The following is a 13,733-nucleotide window of genomic DNA, read 5'->3' as shown; positions in this document are numbered from 1 at the left end:
GTGACATGGAGTCGAATTTTTCATACAAATTTCCAAATCTGAGATGGAATAGATTCCATTTTCTATTTAATTTTTCATTTCGAGTTTACACTTCAAATGGAATTTGGTCAAGATTCTAAGAAAAGCCTCCTTTGTTTAGCATAGATTAAAACAATTTAGAATAGAAGCCCTTGTAAAATTTAACATTTGCTCGTTAGTAACAGAACTTTGATCTGTTAAGATTATTTTATTTGACTCGATTGGAATATGTGTGTGAGTACATATTAGAGCCCTGCACGAGTATACTCGTAGAGCCCTTTTTCTCCCATTTCACAAAGCAGCTCGAGTAAATCAGCTCACAAAAATTTTCAAATCGAATAGCTCAGCTCCTAAATTTTTACAATGAGCTACTCGACTCGTTCGAAAACAAAGGGCTCATGGGATCATAGGCTCATGGAATCATGGGCTCGAGTAGCTCAGTTTTTCGACCGGAGCTGAAAAAACCTTTTATTTTTTTTATGTACTACATATTCCATGAGAGGTTATATGAAATGAATAGTGTTCATTTCGTTTGTTGTCAAAGTGATTGTGGTTCCAAAAAATATCTGGAGCTCGAAAAAATAAAAACAATGCAACAAAGATGATTCTATCGTAAAAACCATGCGCACTGACTGGTTCATAGGATTCCATGGAACCCTCCCATTCAAAAAAGGGTCCCTTAATAGCCCATGCGTGGAAACAAGGCTTATAAAGAAGAAAATGAAGAAAACCACAGATCCTGTGGATGATACAAACAGGAGATTTTCTGAAGTCAGCCAATAAACTTATGTCTTATCACTGGTGCAGCAAAATAAATATATTGTAAAATTAGAACTTGTCTTCGATTTTTTCATTGGCAGGATGGTTTTATAGGAAAAGGTTCTGCCATAGCACAGACCACGGGAATATAACTTGTTTCTGATCATCTTACAATAAACCATTCGTAAACCAATATATGGATGCAGCTATGTAATATTATTTGTAATTATTAGGACTTTAAAACCGCTAGTACGATTAAAAAAAAATAAAGAATTAGTGAGATCCAATAATGCACTCAGAATAGATTCAAATAAAAGCTATCCTCCATTGTAAAAGCAGACACAATAGTTTTAATTTGCAAATTACATTTTTTCAAATGTTGTGAGACATTGCAACATTTTTTAGAGATATTTAAACAGAATAAAAACAGGAAATGTAAATTTGAATACAAAAATTTTGTCAGACCATACTAGCTTTTTAAAATAATTTCACCGAAATAACAACAGACTTAGGATCATGGCGGCCACTGGTCCTCCAGTGTCCGTCAAGAATAAACCTCCGGATTTGGATCCAAGCAATAAAAAGCCTGTAAAGAGATACTTGGAGAAAAACTCTGCCAACTTGGACATGACCGACGACAGTTATCTAGCAATCAGTGCCTCAAAAGATGTCCTTTTTGCCAAAAAAAAAAGCGAATTTAAATTTGCTGACTCAGGGATTGTGACAGGAGTAGGCAACTCAAAAGTTAACAATAGTGAAGGCAAAAAATAAACAATAGTTTATGGTGACAATTTTAATGAAAATGTCGCAGTTTTGGTGTCAACCAAAAATTGTTCTCTTTTTGAAAATAAAAAATTAAGAGTGGACTATTCCTTTTTGAAAAGAAATTGTGGCGCTGGCTTCCAGCTTGTACAAAATATACTTTTATAACGCCAAGGATGCAAATGCACTGGTAATGAATACTGACCTCAGACAAATGGCATAATTGCCTTCATTCCCAAAAACTACACGGAATCCTATGGCGTTATAAAAGGTGTACCCTCCAGCTTTTATAATGAAGAAATGATAGAAAATATTAATTCTGACGTAAAAATCAAGGGTGTTGAGAGGCTTCTTAGGCGAGTCAAAACCACAGACGATGAAAACGGTTCCTCTTTTAAGCTGATACCAACAGAAACGGTCAAAATTGCTTTTGAAGGGTGTGACATTCCAGAGAAAGTTTCGCTATTTGGTGTTTGTGCACTGAAAGTAAACAATTATATTCCAATGGTGAGGCAATGTTTTAGTTGTGCAAGATTGGGTCACTTTAGTGACAGATGCAAAACCACCACACGGTGCATAAAGTGTGGGGTAAAGGATTGCTTGGGAACATGTACCATTCTTAAATGTATTTTATGTAATGGAACGAATCACTCGGCCAGAGATAGCCACATCTGCCCTCAGTGGGAAAAAGAGAGGGATATTAACAAAATAATGTGGATTAAAAAATTGGCTCGAAAAGAGGTGCTGACAGCTTATTCAGTAAAACAAAATTACTCACAGCTTGTTGACTACGAGAAAAACTTTCCTGCTTTAAAAAACAGTGAAAACAAAATTCAAAATAAGGATGATAAAGTCAATGAAGTTTTAATGAAACACTCATACGTCAGTCGCATGGTAGCACGACCCACTGTACCTGTACAGAAACCGAATTTTCATTTAGAGTCGTACACTAACGATTCCAGTGATCACGTTCCGTTCTTTCCTACTATAACAATGGAGGATAAAATTCATCAAATCTATAACATGTTGTCTCAATTGAGCAACAAGAGTTCGGAAATGTCAAAGTTCACACAGTATACAAACAACATAAATAGTACAAGTATAACAAAATCAAACAAACTAAAAGAAAGAAGAACACCAGTTGAAACAGAAGACAGAGACATTTTTTTTGAATTAAATTAATGAACATAAAATTTTTGCAACATAATATTCAGTCAATAAAATACAATAAGAATGATCTGGAATTCTTTCTTAACAATAACAAAATAGACATAGCATTTTTGGCTGAAGTATTTTCACATGACCTTTCATTTAGGAAGCTAGCTAATTACAATCTTATTGAAAAACATAGAGAGGATGGATACGGTGGTGTAGCAATTGCACACAAAAATGACATTAAAGTTAAAAAATTCAAATATGGAACGGACTGTGATATTATAATAGGGAATATTACCAAAAAGAGCACTAACATTAAGATTGCTTCGGTTTATTTAGAACCGCAATTATCTTTAGATAATTTTAAAATCGAAATTAACAATCTAATTGAAAAACTTGATCCTTTTTACAATACAATCATTGCTGGTGATTTTAATGCAAGAAATACTGCCTTTGGGGATAGTGTTAATAATAGTAAGGGATCCTTTTTACGAGAAAGGATGTTAAGTGCTGGGTACATGATAGCTAATGATGGTAGCAAGACCTTCAAACGAAATATTGATTCGGAAGTTGGATCTGTTCTAGACTTAACTTTTATTAAAGGCATGCATTGTCAAAAATGGAACTGCACACAGTTTTTGTTGAGAGGCAGTCACCATTTTCCTATTATTTTTAAGGTTTCAGGTAATCTAAGTGTGCCAAAATGCTTTGTAGCAAAAAACAGGCTATTTAAAAATCTACAAAATATAGAATTAAGTGGTAACATTGAGAACCTAACCAAAAAGATAACAGTCGAGATTAAAGTAGCTACATATAAAGTTGACGAAAGTAGGACGTCCAAGATGTGGTGGAATGACAGTCTTAAAGTTTTGTTCAACGAATATGTCGAAAGTCAGAAAAAAGCTTGTACAGAACCATCGTACCAGAATTATGTTGAGGCGGTAAATCGAAAGATCAAGTGGAAAAGGGCAGTAAAAATTGCTAAGAAAACGAACTACTTAAGTAAGATAGATCAATTGAATGCCAAGGCCAACACAAAAGAGGCGTGGAGATTTCTAAGAAATTTGAAAAACTGTCAGGAAGAAGTAGTGGACAATTTTGACTTAGACAACTCAAGCTCGTACCTTGAATTCCTTAAGGATCAGATTCCAGCTGAAAATGGAGCTGTGGATGATGAATTGTTTGCCTTAAAAGAGAACGATAATCCGTTGTTTAGCTTGGATGATTTAGAAGAAGTTCTAGGTCGCAACAAGAGAACTGCCGCGGGTGTTGATAAAATTACATATCAAATGCTAGAATCGTTGAATACAACTGCAAAACAGGAACTAGTCTCTTTCTACAACGATAAAGTGTCTAAATGTGAAGTTCCGGTTGAATGGAGGACCATCAAAATAACTCCCATCCCGAAGCGAAACAAAGACTTAAGCGACATCAAAAACTTCAGGCCTATATCATTAATATCTGTGCTAGCAAAAACAATAAATTGCATGATAAAATCGAGACTTGAAAAACATATCAACGACAATGCTAGTCTTCCCTTCAGATCATATGCATATCAAAAGAACAAGTCAGCAGCAATGTGCATTAACGATGTAATCAATTTTTTAGCTTCACGGAAAAATGATAAAAAATCAATTGTAATGGCTGTTGTTGATTTAAACAATGCCTATAATTGTGTTAATCTGAACTTTTTGAAGCTGCATCTGGAAAATGAAGGTTTTCCTAAGGTCTTCACAGATTGGATAATTAGTTTTATGTCAAACAGGGTGTTAAGGCTGGGTGATGCGGTACAAGTTGTTCAAGGAGGAATTCCGCAAGGATCCTGCTTGTCACCACTACTATTTAATGTGTATACAAAGCGACACAGATGTTCCAATTTGCAGACGACTTCGCAATTATCTCCTTTGGTCACGACTTTGACAGAACAGTTGAAAATCTGCAAAATAAGATTATCTATTTCAATCTTCTATGCAAAGATCTTGGGTTTTCCTTCAACCCCGGAAAATCTGCGATACTCAATGTGGGCAAAGGTGTCAAAAAGGTAGTAAATATTGTTGTTGATAATCAAATAATTCCGAACCAAAAAAGGATTACCTTTTTGGGCAGACTTCTACGATTAAATCTGGCCTGAAACCCAGGACTAGCGCAAATATCTTCAAAACGTTTGTAAGATCTAAGCAAGAATATGCCATAACCAGCCTTGCTGAAATGGGCAAAGGTGCCAGTAAGGACATGGAAATTGCGCAAGCTAGGTCCTTAAGGAGATGTGTGGGAGTTCCTCCCGATACTAGTAAACATGAAATTTTCGTTCTGGCTGGTGTAATGCCACCTGTTTTCCGGGCCAATATCCTCACTGCCAAAGAGTTGTTCAAAGTTAAAGCTCAAAATCCCACTCTCTTTTATGAGTTCAAATGCTCTCAAGCAATAACTAGCTATACAAATGTTATCAAAAAGTTTCAATACTTCTTTGATAATACTAGGATGCGTCAAACCTTTGTCTATTCTAATAAAATATGTGTGAAGGAAGATTACTTGACAAAAGTAAATCTGAGTATTCGGTAGAGGAGATACGTTCCTTCTATAATGAGGTGATAAACCAATACACTGACCAGAAGTGGAACATTCTGTCAACAGATGCTTCAGTTACACACTCAGTAAGCGGAATTGGCATATTGGAATTACCAAGTGGTATTTCTCATAAGGTGAGGATTGAGACCTCACTATCGTCAGTGGGTGCTGAATTATCCGGCATTAAATTTGCTGCTGAAATTTGCAAAAGAAATAAGTACAAAAAGGCTGTGATTTTTTGCAATAGTTTAGGTGCTACTAATCTTGTAAAGAACAAAGACTGTGATTCGTACATTGTACAAGATATACATGAATGTATTGAAGACTCGGAGGTTGAAAGATTAGAGGTAGTATGGTTGCCTGGGCATAGTGGTATCAGTATAAATGAAAAGACGGACAGTATAGCTAAGCTAGCTGTGATTGAAGGGGAGATCGTTGAGGTAAAGTTGAGTGTCAGAGAGGCCCTAAGGGAAAATAGAAACATTGTACATTTTGAATGGAATGAGGATTACAAAAACAAATGTCGACTCAACGGATCCAATCTGATACACATCTTTCCGGACATTCCAACTAAACCATGGCACCATGATCTAAGGTGGAAAGCTAAAAGTATAAAAGTAATAAATAGACTGATGACTGAGAACACATACGACAAAGTTTTTCTTCACCGGATTAAGGCTGCTGAAACAAATTTATGTGATACCTGCAATGTCTTGGAGTATGCCGAGCATTTAATTTTTGACTGCCAGAAACATACCAGGTTGAGATCCAAATTCAAAATTTTTAGATACTACCCAGCGGCGAAAATTGCCATTACAAAATGGATTACGAATGCATTACTTCTCCTCTCGTAATAGAGAAACAATGGATTACAACATGGATTACTTTGCCATAGGCATGGCCGCCTTGTAATGTGGTCGGGAGACAATTTGCATTACTAGTAATGGGAAAAGTATGCTAGGGTCGAATCACCTTCGGGTCTCCATTACGAATTCAATATACTTTTCCGAAATTGTAATGCAAAATGTAGACGGACTAGAGAAAATTCAACATACAATTTGAAAAACGTATGCTGAGTTGTAATGCATGTTCATTTATGAAAACAAAAAAATATTCTTTCCTCATGTAGGAATTGAACATGGGTATCATTGTATAATGGATGGAAAGGCTAACCGCTCGGCCATTGTCTGTGCTTTTTTTAGTTCGTCAAACTATATTTAGAATGCATGCTGTTATTATTAAAGTTCCGAAGCTTAAACGTGAGGGAGGGGAAACGAAAAACGAACACATAGACAATAATTTTTATGTGTGTTTGTGATTTTTGACGAAGGGAAATCGTTAGCGAAAGAAAAAACGAAGTCATAGGAGCCCTGATTACAACTTCTCTAACGAAAAGCAGCGATAGTAATCGGTTACATTTTCTTTACATGTAATGCATTTTTTCTCCAGACCCCATTCGCCTGTTCGCCGCTGGGTATCGAAATCTGAGAGAATTACTAACAAGAAAAGAGCCTCTCCATCTTAGAGAACTGGCCATCTTTATTAACAGTGCTAATTTTAATTTTTAATCCACCTCTTTAATCAAATTTTTTTTTAATTCTACTAGCTACTAACATAACTGGCTTAACGACCAGTATCCAATCTGTCGAACCCTTTCATAGGAAGTTTTTGAGGACCACCTTCTGTGGTCTAGGGGTTGTGGGTCAATCATACATCCACTCCCATCTCAATCACTTTGTTGATAAGAGACAAGCAAAGCAACAGCTTATCCAGTTTGGAATGAAGTCGATCTTTATTTGACGTTCTCTACATCTACATCTACCTTTTGGATTGAGAAAAAAATTGTTTACAAGAGGAAAGCTATGCTACAGCTTTTCATACCCAGGAGCAGAACCGATTTTTATGCTTACCGATGTGTGCATTATCTCGCACATGCGCTCAAACCACTAGCGTCTGGTCTATGCGGCAGTGTTGTTGCGACCAACAAGCTGTTCATCCACGCGACGAATTAATACAAAAAAAAAACAAGAGGGAACGTTATAGTCGGGTGCCCCGACTATCAGATACCCGTCACTCAGGTAAAGGGAGTGCGAGGGAGATGGAGATGGAGATAGAAAACGTTGATCACGCATAACTTTTTAACGAATGGTCCGATTTGAAAAATTTCTTCTACATTTCGATAGGTATTGATAAACACAATAAAACTGCATTTTTACTTTTCCAAAATATTAAAATTTTTTAAATCGTATATAAGCGATTGTGCGCGTTAGAGGGGGCGTGGCACCATTTTGAAACAAACTTGCGCTGCGTAGGAACTCCTAAAATCTGCATGCAAAATGCCAATCTTCTAGCTTTTATAGTTTCTGAGATCTCAGCGTTCATACAGACAGACAGACGGACAGACAGACGGACAGACGGACATGGCTAGATCGACTCGGCTAGTGATCCTGATCAAGAATATATATACTTTATGGGGTCGGAAACGCTTCCTTCTCCCTGTTACATACTTTTGCACGAATACAATATACCCTTTTACTCTACGAGTAACGGGTATAAAAACAACAGACTATGTTAACGGGCTTGAAACATATGAAATTCCATTAAAAAAATTCCTACTGAGGTGTAAAGAGGCTTGAAGGCAACAAGGCGTATGGGTGATAAACTTTGAAACCAATTCGCAGACCCTAAAACACGTTTTTTTTTAAATTTTCTTTTGGTATACCTTGAATACCACAGTGCGCACCGTATAAGCGGGTGAGAGTACATTTCATACAAATGTGGACCGCCCTAATGAACATAGTAAGTAAATAAGTAAATAGCACAGGTCAACAAAATGGACTTTATTAAAAAGTGCAGACCTATTAGCATTAAAATATGTTAATATAGGCGTATATAAGCATATCTGCATACTTAGATTTCGCGTTTAACGGGTGGTATTTGGGCAATCGCGGTTTGAAAAAATAGTAACATTTAATGTTTTGATTTAAGATATCTTCGAGGGTCTGTGCTCAATTATAATAAAGCCTATACCAAAAAATTGCTTAGATGCCCTTTTACATAATTGAATTTAAGGTTCCATCGTAATTTGATTTAATCAAAGCCCATAAGCCATTGAAGTAATTTGTTCAATTCTATTCCCAACCAACTTGATGAGGTGAGTAAGCCTTAAAAAATACAAGGAAAAACATGTGCCCTAAAATATTTTACAGGCATCTAGAGGCGTCTTTCACCAAATTTTTAAGACAAATAAGACCATTGTACGTCGAAAGATGGAATTTATAGAATTTTTTCCGTTAGTACGTGAAAAGTAACAAATATACACAACAAAATTGCATTTATAGATCTCGGAAATCTTTAAAGGTGTGGGCGCCAGACACATTTTAAAATCGTTAGTGGGCGATTGTGGGCGTTAGAGGGGGCGTGGCGTTCGGCTGAAATAAACTTGCGCTGCGTGGGAAGCCCAAGAATATGTGTGGGAAATCTCAAATCTCTTCTAGCTTTTGTAGTTTCCGAGATCTCAGCGTTCATCCAGACAGACAGACGGACATGGCTAGATCGACTCGTGACCCTGATCAAATATATATAAGCTTTATAGGGTCGGAAACGCTTTCTTTTCCCTTTTACATACTTTTGCACGAATACAATATAGCGTTTACTCTACGAGTAACGGGCAGGGGCGGACTAAGACAATTCGCCGCCCTAGACAGTATTGATTTTGCCGCCCTAGACTACAGCCTAATTTTCGCCTAGGTATTTTATGTAGTGTTGGAGGTATATATAAAACTGAAATTGTAAACGTTTTTCTTTTTTTTTAACCAAGAAGGGATTATGTTGATTATATTGATTATATTTGTATATATTTTTTTGTCAGGCTAGATTTTAAACAAGTACAAGTACAAGTACAAGCTGCTGGTCGTCTACAGGTCGCTGTGTAAATCTATCATTTTGCTTAGCTAAGCGAATGCAGAGAAAAACCATTTCGATTGTTTTTTACCTTCGATTTTTTTCAACCAAATCTAACCCCCAAAAAAAACTTAAAAACAAAAAAAAAGGAACATATAAAAATTACATACAAATGCTGGAAGGCTACGGCCATCATGGCTTAAGCGAAAAACGGATTCCCTCACAAGATCGGTAGGTAAACATAAAAAAGATGTGCCCCAATTTCGGCTGGGGATCAACAGCTGGAGTTTAAAATTTCCAGAAACAAGGGGCAAAAAAAACGCACCTAAAGCTCCTAAAGCTGGGTGAAAACTGTGGGTGTTATTCAACCTGTGACAACGAGATTTTCAAAAAAATGTTTCCTTTGCCTTTAACACAATTTAGAACCATTTTTTCAAAATTTGTGTAGCTATGATTTGGCTGGTAAAATGTTCAGAATATTAACGATGTGCGAATACTATTTATCTTGTCTTTAATTGGAATGTTATTTGTGCACGCATATTTTAAATTTTTTAATAATAATAATTTAATTTATTTACAGTAGAGTCCAGAAACTCAAACTACTTAATATTTTACCGGATACATAGGGGAGAGTGGGGGAATTTCGTCACAGGGGCAATTTCGTCACCTGCAAATATCTCGGAATTCATAAGTCGTAAAAATATATAATTTTTTTGTTTTAGTCCTTCAAGACGGCCAGACACAACCAATGCGTTTTATTTGCACAGAAGGCCAAGATAATTAAGCTATAATATTAAATGTGTTTTAATAGTTCAAAAGCTACATTTAGTTCTCGACAAAATTTTTTCTGTATGCCCCAATTGAAAAGGGATAAGATACAGGTTTTTTTGTATAATACACAGTGCTATAATGTGCATTTCTGCGTTAGTGATGTTTAACTGCGCGCCTAATTTCAGAAGAAAAATAATTATTTCTAAAAAAGTACTGTGTGGGGAAATTTCGCCACCCTATGCTTAGGGTAAATTCGCACCATTCGGCAGCAGCAACAAATATAGGACGTCAACAAAAATGGTACGCTTGATCAGTGTAGCATATTTATAGGCGTAAAATTCCCTACATTTTTCAGGTGACGGAATTGCCCCAGTGGTGTGGCGATTTTACCCCCCTATGTAACAGGATTGCCCAGTATATTGGTTTTGCTTTTTCATTTTTTATAAATCACCAAGGTAATTAAAAAAAAAGGGGAATGTCACATTTTAAAGCTTGGTGCTAACCGCATTCACCAATAAAAACAGAAATATAATAACGTGTCTCAAGATGGACAAAAAATAGCTTTGAAAAAATGCTGACGAAATTTCCCCACTCTCCCCTACACATTTTGATTTACAATTGCATCCATTAGGTGATCCGTTATTTTATCCTAATTTAATCATTACATATGTAACTGTGGACGGCAGTCCGGGTGCGTTTCATAACGCCCGGTTATTACACTTTTACGAGTGTCATAACGCCCTTTCAAAAAATGTCATAGTGCCCCCGGTCGTAACGCCCGCAACTTCCAAAAAAAATTCTAAAATGCATTTTGAGTTAATAAGAATACCGATAAGAGAATTCCTTTTTGTTGTAATGCGCATTCGAATCAATGAGATTACCGAGAAGAGAGTACCGTTTGTCATGATAATGAGAGCTTTTTCATAATTTAGTCAACATTTAAACATTTCAGGAGTTATGTTCCGGTTCTGATTCAGAAGATGAAGATGTGGAAAATACTTTGCAGTTCAGCCAAATGGCTGACGTGCTAAAATGTATAATTTGCATTGATAGGGCGCGGCACGTAGTTTTTCTACCATGTAGGCACTTCAACATATGCTTTGGGTGCTTCAAAAATCTGGAACAGCGTTCAAAAAACTCTCTTTTGCTCTGCCCGTACTGCAGACAGATAGTTGAAAATCATTTACAAGTATTTCAATAAATTGTTAAATCGACCGCAGACAAAAATTTGTTTTCAAAAAAATCGCTCGATTTTTTTTGACAAAAATTTTTTGCCTGCGGCGCTTTTCTTCACCCCGAATATTTTACTTCAACCACATTACTCATTGCTAAATTATTCTAAACAACTGTTTACTATATTGCCTCTATGTTACTCGCATTTACAAGTATTTCAATAAAATGTTATATAGGGCGCAGACAAAAATTTGTTTGAATAAAAGTGCAAGCCGCTCAACCTGAATACGACTTTTTTACTTATTTAAATAGTCTGAACTAATATAAAATTGGAACTCTAAAAAAAGGTCAGTAGCAAAACACATTAATTACTAAAGTAATAGTTACATATATTTTCCCTGAGGGCGTTATGACACTTTCCTGTGTGTCATAAGGCCCTCAAAAAAAGTGGCATAGCGCTTGCGAGCGTTATGACACTTTTGAGTGACGAAACGCACCAGGAGAGTGTGCGCAGGCGACTACTTTATATACAGGAAGAAATGAAAATCTGCTGTGACGGTCCGATCATAGTGAGCGATACATCAATCGAAAAGTATCGCAAAAACTAACAGGATTGCATACCACAACAACCAATTTTAATTGGTTTGGGAGAGAGCGCGTTAAAAGAGTGAAAGTGAAAATTTATAAAATCGGAGCTGTTGGGGCCGATGCACTGTGGGGCGTCTAGAACAAAAAGACTGCCAAAATGCTTTTTTTTTAAGATTTTCCAAAATGTTGCAATGCAACTTAAAAAACAATTGAATTCTCTATACAAATAAAAAAGAAAAAGTGATCTGTGATGAATGATTTTCCCACTAAAGATTTTTAAAGTTGATTTTTCGAAATAGGAAATAGAAAATAAGAAAAAAAAAAGTATTTTTAAACATCTTTGAAATTTTTCTAAAAGCGCCAAGGGTTAAGAGCAACAAATTCTTTGAATAATAACAAAAAAAACTTTAAGTGCATAATTACTACTTTTTTTAAAAAATTTTTAAAGTGGTCCAAAAAAATTGGGTTTTTTGGATATTTTTGGACGTAAAGTAGTGTTACACCCCAGATCCCCGTTTAATTCTTTTTTTTTTATAAAGTTTAGGTATTTACCTATAAATTCTGAAAAAATTAGACTGCCCTTTTGTGCCTCTTCTGAGAAAACCGCCGCGGCGGTTATGTTATGTTATGTTATGTTATTTTACTTAAAATTTAGATATGAAATAAATAGTATTTATTAAATACCGATTTCTATAAGCTTTTTTTTTGAAAATATGATATATTTCCTTGATTGATTCTATGACACCTATAAGACATAATTGACCAATTTAAAAACAAGAGAAAACGCTATAGTCGAGTTCCTCGACTACTAAATACCCGTTACTCAGCTTAACAACTTTAATATAAATATGCCTTCTTGTATGTTCTTCGCGCGCCCCATTGTTATGTCCCAAAATAGGACTACGTGTGTCCACGAAGTGGGCAGTGCCGGCTAGCTCAGAGCACTTGGGGTGTAGGTACTCCAAACCTGCCCACACACACGCAACTGGTCTTGCAACTGTCCAAAACATTGAGGAACAGCTACAAGATCACAAAACATATATCTATCACGAAACTAACGCCCACCATTTATTCCATTCCAGGTCACAGGACGCCTTCGGACATATCTCGGCCTTTTGGACAGTAAATCCAAAGCCCCAGCGCCCCCACCCAACCGTAGCAGCCATGGATGTTCCCGACTGCCCCTTAAGGAATGTGAGCTTCGAGAAGTGATCGACCACTATGAACACATAAGAATTCCCTCCTCGCGACCTTGGATACTTTCCCAGAAAATCAATATAAACTTTCTGGAATGGCCTGACGGTTACTGTTTCTGCACCAATCTCGGGTTTAGTGCCGCAGTTCGTTGGTTTGGTTTCTTTGCACACCGCACAGTTCCTAACGTACGCTCGGACTTGGCTCACCATTCCCGGCCAGTGAAATCTCTGACGCAGCCAACTCAAAGTTTTCGCCATTCCACCATGAGCTCTAGTTTTCGGACAATGCGCCTGCTCTATCAGAGTGCTTGTGAGGCTAGCCGGTATTCACAGTTTCCAGGAGTATTCCCCCATTTCGGCTTTGTCATTATCTCGTTTGGATTGCATAAACACGTAATCTCCGTCCACAACGAGATCCGAGAAACGTTCCCATTGGCTTCTACCATCTTTCTCAGCTCCGCATACTCTGAAGACTCGAATTCTGTCGTTTCGAACCCCAGAAAGGGTTCCAGGTCAACTGACTCTATCATCCTAGAGAGAGTGTCAGCTACCACGTTCTCTGAGCCCTTCCTATGCTCTATGGCAAAGTCATAGATCTGAAGTTTTAATGACCAACGAGCAAGCCGCCCATCCAGGTCCTTTATTGACATTAACCACTTCAGACTGGCGTGATCTGTTATAATGGTAAAGGGCATCATTTCGACGTACGGTCTGAATCGTTTCACTCCCAAGATAGCCGCCAGACACTCCTTTTCCGTGACGCTGTAATTCTTTTGGCATTTGTTAAGCTTCTGTGAGAAATATTCAATAGGTCTTTCGTTTCCCTGATCATCCAGCTGG

At 36.9% G+C, this 13,733-nt stretch overlaps 1 long non-coding RNA gene across 1 annotated transcript in view; it reads left to right on the top strand.

Annotated features, from left to right (window-relative positions):
- Window positions 1–13,042, top strand: part of LOC138912899 (uncharacterized) — a 122,286-nt gene extending 109,244 nt beyond the window's left edge. Inside the window, exon 3 of the long non-coding RNA XR_011418447.1 lies at window positions 12,780–13,042. This is a non-coding gene — a long non-coding RNA (uncharacterized lncRNA). The remainder of the gene's footprint in view (window positions 1–12,779) is intronic.
- Window positions 13,043–13,733: the final 691 nt, after the last annotated feature.

The sequence above is a fragment of the Drosophila takahashii genome, chromosome 2L, assembly GCF_030179915.1.
Source record: "Drosophila takahashii strain IR98-3 E-12201 chromosome 2L, DtakHiC1v2, whole genome shotgun sequence".
NCBI classification, from domain to species: Eukaryota; Metazoa; Arthropoda; class Insecta; order Diptera; family Drosophilidae; genus Drosophila; species Drosophila takahashii.
This window is presented reverse-complemented; position numbering and strand designations above follow the sequence as displayed.